At 29.1% G+C, this 19,396-nt stretch overlaps 1 long non-coding RNA gene across 1 annotated transcript in view; it reads left to right on the forward strand.

Annotated features, from left to right (window-relative positions):
• Positions 1-232: 232 nt before the first annotated feature.
• The window catches only part of LOC135124389 (uncharacterized), a 31,871-nt gene continuing 12,707 nt past the window's right edge, over positions 233-19,396 (forward strand). Inside the window, exons 1-2 of the long non-coding RNA XR_010279781.1 lie at positions 233-12,279; positions 13,161-16,755. This is a non-coding gene — a long non-coding RNA (uncharacterized LOC135124389). The remainder of the gene's footprint in view (positions 12,280-13,160; positions 16,756-19,396) is intronic.

Below are 19,396 nucleotides of genomic sequence, written 5' to 3' on the forward strand. Positions count from 1 at the left end.
CCTTATAATGTAAAACGCCAAAAAAATGTCCCACTGATGACTCACGAAATGTTTATTTGTAAGTGGCGCAACATATTGAAATATCCGTTAATTTCTACGCTGTCAAGAAATCTGGACCGTTTTAGAAACGTGTGGGACCGAAAAAGTCAAAAAGTGTGTTTTTCAGTTTGATAAACATCCGAAGTAAAATAAATAGAGTACAATGAGTAGATTAATATTTTCCAGTAAGTGGAATCGATGGAATATTCCAGAATCTACGCAGCAACTTTCGGTCGCTTGGTTCCTTCTTCACGTCACTCGAAACATGACTAGTTTGTAACGAGATAGAGAGAGAAATCCGATGCGACGGACAATGCAAAAATGACGCTTTTCCCCGGTCTAAAATCAATACTTGGTGGGAGCGAACTGCGCAGCGTCATTTTCTAGAATGTTCCATGGGGGGAGCAGACGGTATAAAAGTCGCCATTGCCCAAATCGGGACGCAGTTGAAGTGTGATCGTACGTACGATTAGTGTTAGTGAGAAGCCCAGAAGCCGCCCATTCCCAGCAAGATGGCGCCGGACGAAGAGGACACGTCACAGGATTTGTATCCCCTAACTCTCAAAATTCGTATCTAGCGTTTTTCTAATTCTATACTTCCGCTTGCACTAATTTTGTTTCTGCGATTGCTCCACTAAGTCTGGCCAACTTACGGGCGTAATCCCCTGAAACACAAAATTAGCAAGTCGCAGTGCCCCCGATTTTTTCCGTATGAAATTTGTTGGTTAATTTCAGAGATCGTAATCCAATATGGCGCCTAGGGCGCGGTCGCCATCATGCTAATCAATAGTCACGTGATCGATAGCGCAAATAGCGAGAGAGAGGGCTAATATCGTCGTAATGTAGTAAAGGTTGAGAAAGGTAGCAATTTCGGCAAAGGCCTAAGGTCATGGAGGCCGCACAATTTTTTTTAATAGATTTTTCTAGATAAGTTGTCAGCAACGGTTGAAGTAAATGGAAGGCGGGTTTATTTTACTCGGACAGGATTCATCCCTTGGTTAGAGAATAGAGATAGAGCCCCAAACGAGCTAATATTCGTGACTAAATGAATTCTGGACTTTGAGTTTTGAAATTAGTGACGTGTTACAACCATATTCTTGTTATTATTATTACTAACATCTCTTCTTACCATTCTCTATACACTATTAGTGTTTTTTTTAATACATAAATAACATGTTTAGGTGAAAAGTCAAACCTGATGGCGTTTGTATAACGAAACCCAACTGATTTTTGAATAAAGCATAATTAATTTTTACAACTAATTAGTTAAGTCAATGAATCTGTACCAATTTCCTTGCCTTAGAAACGATAAAAACAACAAAAGTAAACAATGCATTGTTGAATTGGACTTAAACGGGACAAACGAATAAAATTTCGAAGTCCCTTACTTTCATCAATCATCTGTAAAAAGGGGGCCATACTTTTAAAAAGTAAGTACTCGATTTTAGATTATACCTTAATCAAGCTTATTATTTATGTTTTACATAGGATAGCATTAACATAGTTTTAAGACTTTGCGGCGCTGAATAAACAAAAGCATGCATGCAAAAATTCAAACGAAAATGCGGAAAACATAATTTGCGCCCCCTACATACCCCCACAAAGGGTGAACAAATTCTCATTATGTATTATTGGATGGTTTTTATTTCTAAAAATGTTTCTGTTGCATGTTTTAAGAGTGGTGTTATTGTTCGTTTTTTATGATTTCCTCGTTTTTTAGCACTAATGATAAGCAAAAAATTATGGGAAACGACACGGTAATGGCTTTGCACTCTTGCATATTGTTGCACAATATTGGAAAGCACTTTAATGCGTTTATTAGCGACGAATTGCGTTTGAACCCCAAAACAATTAAAAGCGCATAATACTAAACGAATTTGGCGTATGCGACATTGAAATTTTGTACCTTTGCGAAGGTATTGCGTAAAAATCTGGCGATTATAAACTTGAACTTATATATCCCCTTGATATATATTTGCGCAACTTGAATAACGTACAGCGTGGCTGTTGAATTGTGATATTTTATTCAGACAATATGAACATAACCCCTGGTTTCTCAATCTTTAAGCGACTTTATACATATACAAGAGCGCATTAAATTAAGGTATTATAAGGAATATATGCGTAATGTCTTGTCAATTACTTATGCGGCATTTTAAATGAAGGCTAGTGCGAAGCGCATTATTCATATCAAATGTGTACTATACATATCTAAATAGACTAAAGAATTTCAATAGCGTTAATATACTAACAGTGCTTTGATTATACAATCTCAAGGGGAACTGAATTTGATCAATGAAGTTACAAAAATTAGACCTCCAAACAAGGGCGATCTATAAATTATCGTTTGTTTTTGAAAGCGAGATAACGAGCGTTAAAATAACTCAGGAATTTTAAAGAAATCAGTCAGTGATGAAAAGGTAAACAAAATTTTACCAACATTTCGATCAATTTTATTTTGACTTCGCAAATAATGAGTTCATTATGAAATATACGCAGAAACGGTTGAGTGGGAAATGAAAATTGACATCAAATTTCTGAAATAAATTAACTTAAATATAAATGAAGTACAATTTTAAATACGTCTCCACAGCAACAATAAATTATGATATGATAAATGAGTTTTTACAATGTGACCAAAATCAAAATGCTAGCACGAACCTTTTAATATTTATTTGAGGTATATTTTTGGGCATGAAAAATATCTTTGGATGTTTGAATATTTCCGCTGTATTTTTATGTTGCGTGTGTTATCCAAAATTCTCATAAAATATGCGTTGAGCGTACGAAAAACCGAATTATTTTTCTGGAAAACCACAAATGCAAACTTTTACAATAATTTAATAATGGGTCTGGCATTCACCAAATAAAAAACATAAATTAAGTATTGCCTAGACGTCCAACTTTGAATCTAGTTAGATATTTATAGTAAAGGGACAACAAATAAACAATAGTACAAATTTTGTGAACAAAATAATGTGTACACAGAAATAATATCGATTGACTTAAATACAACAAATGTTGACTATAAAAAATACAAGTATACTTTGGAAATAACACTCAGGTTCAGGTTCCGAATTTAACAATTTTCTTTAATAGTCTGGCGAGTCAAATGGATCTAATACGCCTAGAACTGAGTTTTCTATTTTAATGAATTAAAAAAATGAATGTTATCAGAGGTTTCATGGTTTTGCGATTTCTTGAATAAACACAGTTTTATGTTTGGATGACTATACGATGAATTTGGACAAGTGTAAAAAAATATGACAAGGTTTTATGTTAGTGTGGAATGACAGTAATTGTAAATAATGACAACTTATTATGGAGATTTTAATAGGACGAAACAGCTTTAAAAGCTTGTAAATATAATTGAATGAAACTGACTTTTGGTTGAGTCAAGTCAGTACCGCGTGATGCCACGAATAAAATTGTTATAATTATTTTGTGCCATGAATGTTTATAGCATTAGGTTAAGATTTCGTATCCTTTATATCCAAAGGCCTAACTTAAAGTTAAAGAAGTACGTAGAATAAATTTGAATGTACAATGTTGATGACTGTAAATGATTGTACATATTTTTTAAGTGGAATTTTTATAAAATCTTAATTGTATAGCTATCAGGCTAATTTTTAATTACTATAAACAAGAATTAATCTACTGATTGAACAAAAACGTTATTTTGATGTTTGACTAGCTAACAATATCACAATTAATTAATTAGTGTACACTATACTAGGGTAGGCTTTTTTTTTATAATTTTATTAATTTATGCTCATACTAATGCGGCTGAACATTTTACGATGGAAACTATCCATGGAGTTTACATGAGGAACAAGAAAGTTGTACATATTTAGAAAAAATAGTGTTTGATGTTAACTGTATAAAATATAAATTCGTAATAACTGCGATGTATTGGAACTCGAGGTGCAGGGACCGATTCTATGTTCGTAATAAGAAAAATTTCGACTTAAAAGTTAATTTTTTGACTAGTGGAGAGATACAGAGTCGACAATTTTTTCTAGCTGTGAAACTGATAATTTTAATTTTGCAAAAAAAACTGGAATTTAAAATTTTTGGGTATGACTATTAAAAGAATGAAACTATAAAGCGCAAAAAATGAAATATAAATTCAAAAGTACAAATAAATTTTTAGCGAATGGGAAGTTGAGCTTGAAATATTTTTACGTGTATCCAATTGGCTTAAGAAGTATTAATAATATTGAAAATCTATCAAAATGAATTATTATTCATAGCGGTAAAAAAGTTTTGTTTGTAAAAAACTATCTACGGAAAATTACGGAAATTTAAACCACTGCGTTTTTATGACTTGAAAAGGAATTCATTCACTTTGGTTGCATATGTGACAGTTTTTGAAAATGTAAAGTATGGCGAGAGATATCAAGAGAAATTAAACTATTCATAAAATACTACTACTGATATATTCGAACGTATAATCCATATTTATTCTGATTTGTAAAAATTTTCGAGTGGGTTTGTAAATGTTTTAAAAATTGCTTTTCTTTAAATGCGTGTTTATATTTAAGATGTGAAGTTATGAAGTGAATCTTTTTTCAAATTTTATCAAATGCGTTCTCCAGACAATTATTGGAATATCTGAAATACATTGGTAATTCTGGATGTTTAAAATAAGTGCACATTTTTTTATATAAAATGATAATTTTCTTTTGTGTGTAGGGACAGTTGATTTTATAAAATTAGTAACTAGAACGAATTTGTAGTCAAAATAAGACATCGGTTAAAAAGTATTCTCAAAGAATTCTGAGATTATAAGCAATATCTTATCTATGTACGGCCATAGGTTTAATGTGTGTTGTGTGTATCATCACAAATTTGTGTGGGGTTTATATACACCTAAATCTACTAAATCCAAACATAAATTGTCAAATATACTCTGTCGTAACACAAAGAAATATATTCCGAGTTGTTTTTAATGTCAAGACAGAAAGTCGGCGGTTGTGAAAATTAAAAATGAACCAATTTTGGACGCAAAATTATGTTTTGTCATACATTGCTCACAATTGTGTCAAAGCTGAGATACGTTTTTTTGTAGCTTCGAAGCAATTCAAAGATCATAAGTCAAATAACATCACAAAAATCTGAAAATAGTTGTGTGTTAAAGGGTTACAATTTACGTCAAGTAGTTATTAGGAGGTTTTAAAATGAAGTTGTTAGGCGACATTTAAAATAAGTGCGCAGTGTTTTGAGAGTTGAAACGGTCTAAATTGAACTTATACTTTTTATTTATATTGTTTTATTACAAGTTTTGTTTATTCGTTATAGCGCCAAAAAACTACTAGTGTACGTATTATAATTTTAGCAACTGTAGTTTGTAAGTTTGATAAATAATCGAACATTCGCTAAGTAGATGTCTGTACATATGTAAAACTACAATGGGTTCTCACAATCTGGTTCACCAGTTGACTTGTAGAGTGCGCTCGCTATACGATTTAGTAAACGTCTACAATCACACACTTATGAAATACTGTATGTTTAGGAGTAACTAGAAAAATTAGTATGATCTTATAAAATGAAAATCTATACTCGATAATTATATGAAGGTATAACTGTATCCTCGTAATATAGACATAATACAAGGGAAAATGAAGACTAATAATTTTTATCATGATTATATGACAGTTGGATAATCTTGTTTTTTCCACGTGGAAATAGACTGATTTTTTTTTTACAAAAGCGCTTAAAACACAAATACGCACAATTAGGTTTTAAAAAATATATAGATTTGGTGTAGATCATGGCTTTAGTTTAGTGAATGAGAAGAAATCATCCAACACGCTTTGTTACAAACGCACATATTAAATACAACCGTAAATTATTTGAGTGTTAAACGTAACTAACTATTACATTGATGTGTTTGACAACTTAGAAGTCTTGGAATTACATATTAAAACAAGCGAATTTCAGTATACAAGTAATCTTAGTGTACATACGTTGCTATGCAACATTACATACACCGTACAATATAAATTGGTTCTACCCAACAAATGAACAATTTCTAGTCATACTCTTCACGAGTTGAAAAAAATTATAAAATTGGATTACAATGCGCACACTAATATCGCACAAATGACTGTTTCATGTTTATGTTGATCATCAGTTTAAAATTATTGGGAGCGTGATCGCCGTGTAACTGAAGTCTTATGCTTTTGTTATCGTTGTGGTGTAAATAATGAGTCGATGTCTCTGTGTTAGTAATAAATGAATGCCTTAAATGGGCTAAATACGTTACAAAATTATAATCTTGTAGTATACGTAGTCATAACTGTATTAAGGTATATAAAAATGACAAAGTCTGAATATGGGTAAAAATAAATTCTTGACTATGTTAGAATAGTGTTGTGTATATATATTTCTGACGACTTAATCGTACTTAAGTACGTAACGAGGGTGGAGTCGAAATTATAGCCAAATTTTTTGTTTGAGTGGATGTTCGTCATGTGTTTAAACCGAGATTGTGCTAGTTAAGTTTCACTCAGATTGGAGGATCTGAAAAAAATAATTAACCAAAATGCGCACATTAATTCGCACAAAGAGATATTTTTGTTGTATTTATAACAATTTATATAGTTGTTAGTGTTAACTTCTTCTTTACCAAAAACTTAGAATCTAAGCCGAATTAAAGTTTGTCTGAAAAATTCTTGAATAAGTTGTTGTCGGTGTATTAATAGCAAGTAACATTAACAAATAAGTCATTTAATTAATTTAATACTGCGTCTATATTTTTTAAACTTAAAAAAATTATCGAGAAAGTTGTGGGTACGAATTGAAACGATCCAACGTGACATGAAATTAGCGACGAAAGAAAACCACGGTTTGCAAAAATTATAAATTTCAAAGTAACTAATTTAGGAAAAATTACTTAGAAATTAGATGCGTTACTTATTACTTGTAACAGTTTGACCCATCAGAGTATTTGATGTACGTGTACAAACACAAAAAATCATAGGGCTTCGTTCAACTAAATTGTTGTTGAAAAAATCTATGAAACAAAAATAAAACATATTTTAGGCAGTGTAAATTTTAATCAACATGTATAAACAAGTTCGAAATTTTTCATTTGTTCGCAATAACACAGGTGTATATAATATACAATGGTGTACAATTTTTACATATACAGTTAGACAACAATTTTTATGTTGGTGCTCAGGGTCACCAAAAAAATATTAATGAAACAATGAAAAAGTCAAATAAAAAAAAAGTTGAAAAAATTACGTGGTATGAAAATTAGAAAAATTATAATAATGACCTGACCTGACCTGACCTAACTTAGCCCGACCTGGCCCATTATGACTTGACCTTATTCGATGAAACTTGTCGACGAAAAACTTGATTTTTTGAAGAAGGAAAATAAAACGAATAAAAGTGTTTAGGGTTAACTCGTTAAGTAATTACTAATTAGAAATGAAATTCCCAACGTAGGCATTTTCGTGAGTAGTAGTATATTTAAGTAAACCTTCTTATAAAATACTCCAAGTGTAATATATAACACTAGTGTTTTACGTTCTTTGAAATGAATATATGTTATACTGTACGATGTATGTAATTGAAAATATTAAAGTAAGTTTATTGTAATCGTAAATTTGTAAAATATGAGACTTTCTTTGTGGTTATATTTCTTCAGGATTTTTAATATCTCCAGTTCTTGAGATCACAACGTCACGGCATCTGGCATATAGCAGTAGAATTAGTAATACGTAATTAGTGGATACTTAAATTTCATTGTGTACATACATATATAATACAACTATGTATGATTCCTGTACTTTGTAATAACTAATAAGTTAAACATAGATACGTCGATTTTAACACTTCTAACTTCATGGGAAATTGATATTACAGTCTTACAAATTTGCAGTTAAACTTGTTTTGATTCTAACTACTTTCAATTGTCCATAAACAGCGTGCTAAGTAAGCAGTAGTCAAATTTTAGTTATAGGCAGTCTTAATTAGTGACTAGCTTAGCAAAAATTATAAAAGTCAACAAGTAGGAATATTCTCGTGTTTAAAACACATTTGAATTTGTGTCGTATGATATAGATTTGTAAAATTAAAATGACCTCTGCGATATAAAAATGGTCAACTAATATTAAGTAATACAATAAATGTGTATTAATTGTAAACTACGTTTAATAGGGTCTTTGATGAAGTTTCATGATGCAATAATGCTTCTAAGTATATAAAACTTTGTAGAATACTTTTCTGATTATTTTATAGTCGAGCTTGTCATTTACTTATTTTTTTTTAACTTTAAGAACTTCTATTCTACGTGTTTTAGTAAAACAGTTATTTCAATTTATCTGACTTTTAGGAAAAAATGTTTCATCTACTCTATTACTATTCTTATAATCTAGCAATTATGATAACTAAAATGTGACTTTCAAGTATACATAAACTTAATATACTCCTTACTATTAAATTTTATAAATGTGATGTCACAACAAACATACGTGTTCTTTAATTCCTTACATGAAAGTAGCTCAGATAGTATTAAACACGAAATGTTGACATTTAATACTACTGAATTAGTTGATGTACATATAATTCTGCGCTAACTTGTAGTTGATAGCGGTTTATTTTAATTTTTTGTTAACTTCTGTCTTTAACATCTATATACTTCAGAATTAACAAGGGTCGTGATTTACAGTGCGTACTTATTTTAAATGCCTGTTTTAACGGATTTCCGTACTAAAATTAACAGACTGAAGCAACATGCTCGTTTCATCCACTAATGTGCTTCCTAAGTCATTAGTTTCAATTTAGTCAAGGTGTGAATATTAGTCCTAGACGTAAGTACTCAATGTATTAATTTGTGGTTGTGTTATGTTCCTACTGTGTATCAAAGATTTAAAATTTATGCTTGTCGTGGGACGTTCAATGAAAACTACAGGCCAAAAATTAAGTAATGTATTTTTTTTCATGATTAAGAACGGCTTCATTGTGTAAGAATTGTGGTTGCATTGCCAAGATATTGGACTATCGTAACATAAGAAATCTAATAAGTTAGTTGTAGTTGTTTAATGCCTGAAACTGTGCTTTTCACGAAATGGCTTGAAATACATGATACACTATGTTTTGTTCTCGTAAATTCAAAATTGACTTTTTTCCATGTCGTGAAGTGGGTAACAACACAAAGTGTACAAATGTATATATTTCTAAATACTGTTTCTAGAAATATGTGTGCTTATTTTAAATTTTAATGATTTTTGAAAAAATGACGATTAAGTCAAACAGTACTTGTGAGCACTGCATAATTGTGAACATTGTAGTCACTGGCGTTTCTGAATGTTGTATCCTAGTGATGTAAAAGTTCGTTTGGTTGCTAATTTGCCCACTTAATGCAATATTAAACCAACTTGAAGGCACTGTATGTTTATAATTAGAGTTACTGTGAGTGTTGTAATTTTCACTTATTGGCAAAGAACATCAGGTATGTAAACATTTATAGTGTGACGATTAAACGCTATTTTGAGTACTAGCGCTTATTTTAGAGTTGCATTTGTTGTTTGGTTTCTGGCAAATTGCTGTAGTTAACGTGTATTAAGATCCATTTGTGTCAGACTATATAAAGAAATTGAACTCTTATATAGCTGATTGTGTCGTGAGATTGCTGCTTGTAGCACGTCGCCGCATAAAAATAAAGCTCCCACATTGCTAAACCACCTCCCACATATTTTCAATTTTTAAGCAATCTACATCTAGATGTACCTTTTATTCTACTTCTTTTCGTAGCTTTTATACGTAGTTATAATTGTTTCACAATCTTAAGATTGTCTTCTTTTCCGAACTTTCCTATTGTCTGTCCACTTTTTATCTACCTTATTGATAGTACTCAGCACACGAAAAATATCAATATTACTTACTACTAAGTGTTAAATTTTATCTCCTCTAGCACTATAACGAATTATCGCACGGAATAAAATTGATCGAAATGTCCATAATACTAATACAAATCGCAAAGCTTAGTCAAAGCGACACGATAATCCTATTCCATTTTACTACTTTATTATAACTGTTTTACACTTTTAACAACGGTCTTGTTGTCATTTATCACTTTTTTACTTTTTCCATTTTGCCACTATTTTATAAAAACGAATGCTTTTCCCCTCATTCTCAATCGAATTCCCTCTCAGACAACCCCATGCATGTTGAAGCGACTTCTTCGTGCTTGTTACCCCGAGCTTCCCCGTAGTTTTTTAACTCATTTCTGGGGCTTTAATAATTCGATTGCTTTTTCAATTTTTGTACGAATTCGTGTGGAACTACCTCTGCTTTTTAAGGTACATATCTGTTGGATGTTTGTCGTTGTTGGAGTTTCTGTAGAGTTGAGTGTAAATAATTTACGATACAGGTAGTGATTGATCTATTTAACAGTTAACATAGAATGTTTAGAGTTGTTACATTCATGTGAACTAAATCTTGTTCCCGCCTCGAAAAATAAGTACTAGAGCACAGCTTAACACACTTAAGTCATCATTTCAGCAAGAGCATGGTCATTTAAGCTTGTCAGTGCTGTGTAGAAAGGTTGACATGTTGATCAGGAATGGAGGTTTAAATATGGCGCTTCAAGTTTGATAACATACTCACGTTTTTGGTATATTGTTTTGAGGAATCTTAGGTGTTGTTTTATTTAATGGTTTGGTTAATGTTGGCGATTGTTCTGAGTATTTACAGCGTATGGTGGATTATGTATGTTTAACTTTCAGTGTATGTTAGCAAAGGAAAGTATTGGGTAAATATGTTATACTGTGTTTCGGCTTGACATAGATTTTTTGTATATACTTATATCACAGTTACAGTTTTTTGCTTGTCTGCTTTATAGTTTAAGGTGTTTTTATTTCTTTGGAACGAAAAATTAGGAAAGGAATGGGGCATTTCGTAATTGCTGCAAGAAAAATTGATTTGGAAATGAGCGCATTATACTAGTATATTTGAGTTTAAGACATCGTAAGAGGAAAAGTGCGTATTATGGTTTTCAGAGTTCGTTATATTTTAAGGCGTTCGTAGAAATACGTTGCGCATTTGAAAACGCGAGAAAATTTGTAATCGATGCGTCAACTGAATTTTGATTCTGATATTGGTGTAAACGTCCATTAGTAATAAGAGCTAGCTTTAAGTATTTGGTTGAGTAACAAAGCTAAAAGAGTTTTATGATTTATTTATACGTACATGAGTACATGAAAGGAAACATATTTATTAAACTTTCCAGAAAACGTTATTTGTATTTCGAATGTGTATTGATTGATTTTATAATTATATCTTTGACATCAAGTTTTAACTAAATGTAATTGATACTGGTGCGTTCACTACTACCAACAATGGCGGATCACTTTTAAGATATGTTGCGAAGTGTTAGACGTATGAAAAAATAAGAACGTAAATAGAAGACGTACAGATAATGATAAAAATAAAATTATTATATAAAGCGCTACTTTTTGACTGATTTTGATATAAATTTGCTATAACAACATTATAGGTGTAAAGTGTAACATAGAGCGGTAAATAAAGAGACGAGAACATAGAATATAGGATAATTTTTTAAATAAATTTTATTGAATTTGTGTTGAACTGCGTTGCGGACAGAATTTAAAAATGTACATTGTAGGCCAAAAATTGAAAATATTTAATTATGAAAAACGAAGAGTTTATTGAAACAATTTGTAATTTTCTTTCTAAATAAAACATTTATGAGATAAAATTTTGACAACAAGTAAACAATTATATGTTTGAATTATTGTGTGAAAAAATATTTTGACAAAGCGGAAATTCGATTGAATTGTGAAACAACAATGGTATAAAAAACAATATTCGTGAAAAGTTTTCTATAAAATGCGTTGTGTTAAATACATAAAAAAGAAGTACCTATTAATGGAAGTCTGTTATAGTAAAGCGAAATGAAAAAACGTGCGAAATAAATGAAAAATAAAACAAAATGAATAGCCAAAAAGTGTAGAGGTGGAGTAGAGGACAAAATTTAAAAATGTATATTATAGACGAAAAATTTACTTGATTGTACTGAAAACGTAAAATAAAATAAAACATTTCAAAACAGAAATAGCTTCAACTGAACAAGGTATTTAATTATTAAAAACGAAGATTTTATTGAAACAATTTGTAATTTTCTTTCTAAGTAAAACACTTATGAGATAAAATTTTGACAGCAAGTAAATGATTGTATGTATGAATTATTGTGTAAAAAAAATAGTATGACAAAGCGGAAATTCGAATGAATTGTAAAACAATAATGGCATTAGAAACAATATTCGTGAAAAGTTTTCCAAAAATGCGTTATATTAAATACATAAAAAAGAAGTATTAGTGAAAGTATGTTACAATAAAGCGAAATGAAAAAACGTGCGAAATAAATGAACAATAAGACAAAATGAATAGCCAAAAAGTGTAGAGGTGATTTGAGGACAAAATTTTAAAATGTACATTATATATAGACGAAAAATCGACTTGATTGTACTGAAAACGTAAAACAAAATGAAAAATTTCAAAGCCAAAATAACCAACTGAAGAAGGTATTTAATTATGAAAAACGAAAAGTTTATTGAAATAACTTGTAATTATCTTTCTAAGTAAAACACTTATGAGATAAAATTTCGATAGCAAGTAAACGATTGTATGTAGGATTTATTGTGTAAAAAAAAAATAATATGACAAAGCGGAAATTCGAATGAATTGTAAAAACAATAATGGCATAAGAAACAATATTCGTGAAAAGTTTTCCATAAAATGCGTTGTATTAAATACATAAAAAAGAATTAATAGAAATATGTTACAGTAAAGGGACATGAAAAAACGTGCGAAATAAATGGTAAAATATGATAAAATGAATAGCCAAAAAGTCTAGAGGTGGAGTTGAGGACAAAATTTAAAAATGTACATTATAGATGAAAAATTGACTTGATTGTACCGAAAACCTAAAACAAAATGAAAAACTTTGAAGCCAAAATAACTTGAACTGAACAAGGTATTTAATTATGAAAAACGAAAAGTATATTGAAACAGTTTGCAATTTTCTTTCTAAATAAAACACTTATGAAATAAAATTTTGACAACAAGTATTGCTTAAAAAAAAGTATGACAAAGCGGAAATTCGAATGAATTGTAAAACAATAATGGCATTAGAAACAATATTCGTGAAAAGTTTTCCAAAAATGCGTTATATTAAATACATAAAAAGGAAGTATTAATGGAAGTATGTTACAATAAAGCGAAATGAAAAAACGTGCGAAATAAATGAAAAATAAGACAAAATGAATAGCCAAAAAGTGTAGAGGTGGAGTTGACGACAAAATTTAAAAATGTACATTATAGCCGAAAAATTGACTTGACTGTACTGTAAACGTAAAACATAATGAAAAATGAAATTCGAAGCCAAAATAACTTCAATTGAACAAGGTATTTAATTATTAAAAACGAAGATTTTATTGAAACAATTTGTAATTCTCTTTCTAAATAAAACACCTATGAAATAAAATTTTGACAGCAAGTAAACGATTGTATGTATGAATTATTGTGAAAAAAAAAAACTATGACAAAGCGGAGATTCGAATGAATTGAAAAACAATAATGGCATTAGAAACAATATTCGTGAAAAGTTTTCCAAAAATGCGTCGTTATAAATACATAAAAAGAATTAATGGAAGTAATTTACAATAATGCGAACTGAAAAAAAGTGCAAAATAAATGGTAAAATAAGACAAAATGCATAGCCAAAAAGTGTAGAAGTGGAGTTGACGACAAAATTTAAAAATGTACATTATAGCCGAAAAATTGACTTGATTGTACTGTAAACGTAAAACACAATGAAAAATGAAATTCGAAGCCAAAATAACTTCAACTGAAAGGTATTTAATTATTAAAAACGAAGATTTTATTGAAACAATTTGTAATTTTCTTTCTAAATAAAACACCTATGAAATAAAATTTTGACAGCAAGTAAACGATTGTATGTATGAATTATTGTGAAAAAAAAAAATACTATGACAAAGCGGAAATTCGAATGAATTGTAAAACAATAATGGCATTAGAAACAATATTCGTGAAAAGTTTTCCAAAAATGCGTCGTTATAAATATACAAAAGAAGTATTAATGGAAGTAATTTACAATAACGCAAAATGAAAAAAAGTGCAAAATAAATGGTAAAATAAGACAAAATGCATAGCCAAAAAGTGTAGAGGTGGAGTTGACGACAAAATTTAAAAAAGTACATTATAAGCGAAGAATTGACTTGATTGTACCGAAAATGTAAAACGAAATGAAAAATTTCAAAGCCAAAATAATTTCAACAGAACAAGGTATTTAATTATGAAACACGAAGAGCTTATTGAAACAATTTGTATTTAATTTTTTTCTTTCTAAATGAAACACTTATGAAATAAAATTTTGAGAACAAGTAAACGATTGTAGGTATGAATTATTGTGTAAAAAATGATATGACAAAGCGGAAATTCGAACGAATTGTAAAACAACAATGGCATAAAAAGCAACATTCGTGAAAAGTTTTCCATAAAATATGTTGTATTAAATACAGAAAAAGTATGTTACTGTAAAGCGAAATGAAAAAACATGCGAAACAAACGGTAAAATAAGACAAAATGAATAGCCAGAAAGTGTAGAGGTGGAATTGAGGACAAAATTTAAAAATGTACATTATTGACGAAAAATTGACTTGACTGTACCGAAAACGCAAAACGAAATAAAAAATAAAATTCGAAGCCAAAATAACTTCAACTGAACAAGGTATTTAATTATGAAAAACAAAAAGTTAATTGAAACAATTTCTAATTTTCTTTTAAATAAAACACTTATGAGATAAAATTTTGACAACAAGTAAACGATTCTATGTATGTATTATTGTGTAAAAAAATAGTATGACAAAGCGGAAATGCGAATGAATTGTAAAATAATAATGGCATAAGAAACAGTATTCGTGAAAAATTTTCCATAAAATGCGTCGTTATAAATACATAAAAGAAGTATTAATGGAAGTAATTTACAATAAAGTGAAATGAAAAAACGTGCGAAATAAATGGTAAAATAAGACAAAATGCATAGCCAAAAAGTGTAGAGATGAAGTTGAGAACAAAATTTAAAAATGTACATTATAGACGAAAAATTGACGTGATTGTACCGAAAACGCAAAACAAAATAAAAAATTTCAAAGCAAAAATAACTACAACTGAACAAGGTATTTAATTACGAAAAACGAAGAGTTTATTGAAACAACTTGTAATTTTCTTTCTAAATAAAACACTTATGGGATAAAATTTTGACAGCAAGTAAACGATTGTATGTATGAATTATTGTGGAAAAAAATAGTATGACAAAGCGGAAATTCGAATGAATTGCAAAACACCATTGGCATAAAAAACAACATTCGTGAAAAGTTTTCCATAAAATGCGTTGTATTAAATACACAAAAAAGAACTATTAACGGAAGTATGTTACAGTAAAGCGAAATGAAAAAACGTGCGAAATAAATGCTAAAAATAAGACAAAATGAATCGCCAAAAAGTGTAGAGATGGAGTTGAGGACAAAATTTAAAAATGTACATTATTGACGAAAAATTGATTTGATTGTACCGAAAACGTATAAAACAAAATGAAAAATTTCGAAGCCAAAATAACTTCAACTGAACAAGATATTTAATTATAAAAAAATGAAGAGTTTATTGAAACAACTTGTAATTTTCTTTCTAAATAAAACACTTATGGGATAAAATTTTGACAGCAAGTAAACGATTGTATGTATGAATTATTGTGGAAAAAAATAGTATGACAAAGCGGAAATTCGAATGAATTGCAAAACACCAATGGCATGAAAAACAACATTCGTGAAAAGTTTTCCATAAAATGCGTTGTATTAAATACACAAAAAAGAACTATTAACGGAAGTATGTTACAGTAAAGCGAAATGAAAAAACGTGCGAAATAAATGGTAAAATAAGACAAAATGCATAGCCAAAAAGTGTAGAGATGAAGTTGAGAACAAAATTTAAAAATGTACATTATATACGAAAAATTGACGTGATTGTACCGAAAACGCAAAACAAAATAAAAAATTTCAAAACAAAAATAACTACCACTGAACGAGGTATTTAATTACGAAAAACGAAGAGTTTATTGAAACAACTTGTAATTTTCTTTCTAAATAAAACACTTATGGGATAAAATTTTGACAGCAAGTAAACGATTGTATGTATGAATTATTGTGAAAAAAAAATGGTATAACAAAGCGAAAATTCGAATGAATTGTAAAACAGTAATGGCATAAGAAACAATATTCGTGAAAAGTTTTCCAAATAATGCGTTATATTAAATACATAAAAAAAAAGTATTAATGGAAGTATGTTACAGTAAAGCGAAATGAACAAACATGCGAAATAAATGGTAAAAATAAGACAAAATGAATAGCCAAAAAATGCAGAGGTGGAGTTGAGGACAAAATTCAAAAAGTCCATTATAGACGAAAAATTGACTTAATTGTAACGAAAGCATCAAACAGAATGAAAAATTAAATTCGAAGCCAAAATAACTTAAACTGAACAAGGTATTTAATTATAAAAAAATGAAGAGTTTATTGAAACAATTTGTAACTTTCTTTCTGAATAAAACACTTATGAGATATAATTTTGACAGCAAGTAAACGATTGTATGTATGAATTATTGTGAAAAAAAAAAAAATAGTATAACAAAGCGAAAATTCGAATGAATTGTAAAACAGTAATGGCATATGAAACAAAATTCGCGAAAAGTTTTCCAAAAAATGCGTTAATGGAAGTATGTTACAGTAAAGCGAAATGAAAAAACGTTCGAAATAAATGGTAAAATAAGACAAAATGAATAGCCAAAAAGTGTAGAGGTGAACTTGAGGCAAAATTAAAAAATGTTCATTGTAGACGAAAAATTGACTTGATTGTACCGAAAACGTAAAACAAAATGAAAAATTTCAAAGCCAAAATAAGTTTAATTGAACAAGGTATTTAATTATGAAAAACGAAGAGTTTATTGAAACAATTTGTAATTTTCTTTCTAAATAAAACACTTATCAGATAAAATTTTGACAGCAAGTATGCATTATAATGAATATATAAGTGAAATGAAAAACCTGCGTAATAAATGGTAAAATAAGACAAAATGAATAGCCAAAAAGTGTAGAGGTGGAGTTGAGGACAAAATTTAAAAGTGTACATTATAGACCAAAAATTTACTCTATTGTACCGAAGACGTAGAACAAAATAAAAAATTTCAAAACAAAAATAGCTTCAACTGAACAAAGTATTTAATTATGAAAAACGCAGATTTTATTGAAACAAGCTTGTAATTTTCTTTCAAAATGAAACTCTTATGAGATAAAATTTTGACAACTAGTAAACGATTGTAGGTATGAATTATTGTGTAAAAAAATAGTATGACACAGCGGAAATTCGAATGAGTTGTAAAACAATAATGGCATTAGAAACAATATTCGTGAAAAGTTTTCCCTAAAAGGAGGTATGTTACAGTAAAGCGAAATGAAAAAACGTGTGAAATAAATGGTAAAATAAGACAAAATGAATAGCCAAAAAGTGTAGAGGTGGAGTTGAGGACAAAATTCAAAAATGTACATTTATAGACCAAAAATTGACTTGATTGTACCGAAAACGCAACACAAAATGAAAAATTTCGAAGCCAAAATAATCAACCGAACAAGGTATTTAATTATGAAAAACAAAGAGTTTATCGAAACAATTTGTAATTTTCTTTCGAAATAAAACACTTATGAGACAAAATTTTGATAACAAGGAAACGATTGTATATATGAATTATTCTGAAAAAAAAAATAGTATGACGAAGCGGAAATTCGAATGACTTGTAAAACAATAATGACATAAAAAACAATATTCCTGAAAAGTTTTCCATAAAATGCGTTGTATTAAATACATAAAAAGAAGTATTAATGGAAGTATGTTACAGTAAAGCGAAATGAAAAAACGTGCACAATAAATGGTAAAATAAGACAAAGTGAATGGCCAAAAAGTGTAGAGGTGGAGTTGAGGACAAAATTTAAAAAGTACATTATAGACGAAAAATTCATTTGATAGTACCGAAAACGTAAAACAAAATGAAAAAATTTGAAGCCAAAATAAATTGAAACAATTTATAATTTTCTTTCTAAATAAAACACTTATGAGATAAAGTTTTGACAACAAGTAAACGATTGTATGAATGAATTATTGTGTAAAAAAAAATAAGATGGAAAAGCGGAAATTCGAATGAATTGTAAAACAACAATGGCATAAAAAACAACATTCGTGAAAAGTTTTCCATAAAATGCGTTGTATTAAATACACAAAAAGAAGTATTAATGGAAGTATGTTATAGTAAAGCGAAATGAAAAAACATGCGAAATAAATGGTAAAAATAAGACAAAATGAATAGCCAAAAAGTGTAGAGGTGGAGTTGATAACAAAATTTAAAAATGTACATTATGGACAAAAAATTGACTTGATCGTACCGAAATCGTAAAACAAAATACAAAATTTCAAAACAAAAATAATTTCAACTGAACAAGGTATTTAGTTATGACAAACGAAGAGTATTGAAAAAAATTGTTATTTTCTTTCTAAATAAAACCCTTATGAGATAAAATTTTGACAACAAGTAAACGATTGTATGTATGAATTATTGTGAAAAAAAAAAATAGGATGAAAAAGCGGAAATTCGAATGAATTGTAAAACAACAATGGCATAAAAAACAACATTCGTGAAAAGTTTTCCATGAAATGCGTTGTATTAAATACACAAAAAGAAGTATTAATGGAAGTATGTTATAGTAAAGCGAAATGAAAAAACATGCGAAATAACTGGTAAAAATAAGACAAAATGAATAGCCAAAATGTGTAGAGGTGGAGTTGATAACAAAATTTAAAAATGTACATTATGGACAAAAAATTGACTTGATCGTACCGAAAACGTAAAACAAAATAAAATATTTCAAAACAAAAATAACTTCAACTGAACAAGGTATTTATTTATGAAAAACGAAGAATTTATTGAAACAATTTGTACAGTAAAAGTTTTCCATAAAATGCGTTATATTAAATACAAGAAAAAGAAGTATTAACGGAAGTATGTTACAGTAAAGCGAAATGAAAAAACGTGCGAAATAAATGGTAAAATAAGACAAAATGAATAGCCAAAAAGTGTAGAGGTGGAGTTGATGACAAAATTTAAAAATGTACATTATGGACAAAAAATTGACTTGGTTGTACCGAAAACGCAAAACAAAATAAAATATATCAAAACAAAAATAACTTCAACTGAACA

The sequence above is a fragment of the Zophobas morio genome, unplaced genomic scaffold, assembly GCF_036711695.1.
Source record: "Zophobas morio isolate AGI-343-1 ecotype UQ-CSIRO unplaced genomic scaffold, CSIRO_AGI_Zmor_V1 ptg000007l, whole genome shotgun sequence".
In the NCBI taxonomy this organism is placed as follows: domain Eukaryota; kingdom Metazoa; phylum Arthropoda; class Insecta; order Coleoptera; family Tenebrionidae; genus Zophobas; species Zophobas morio.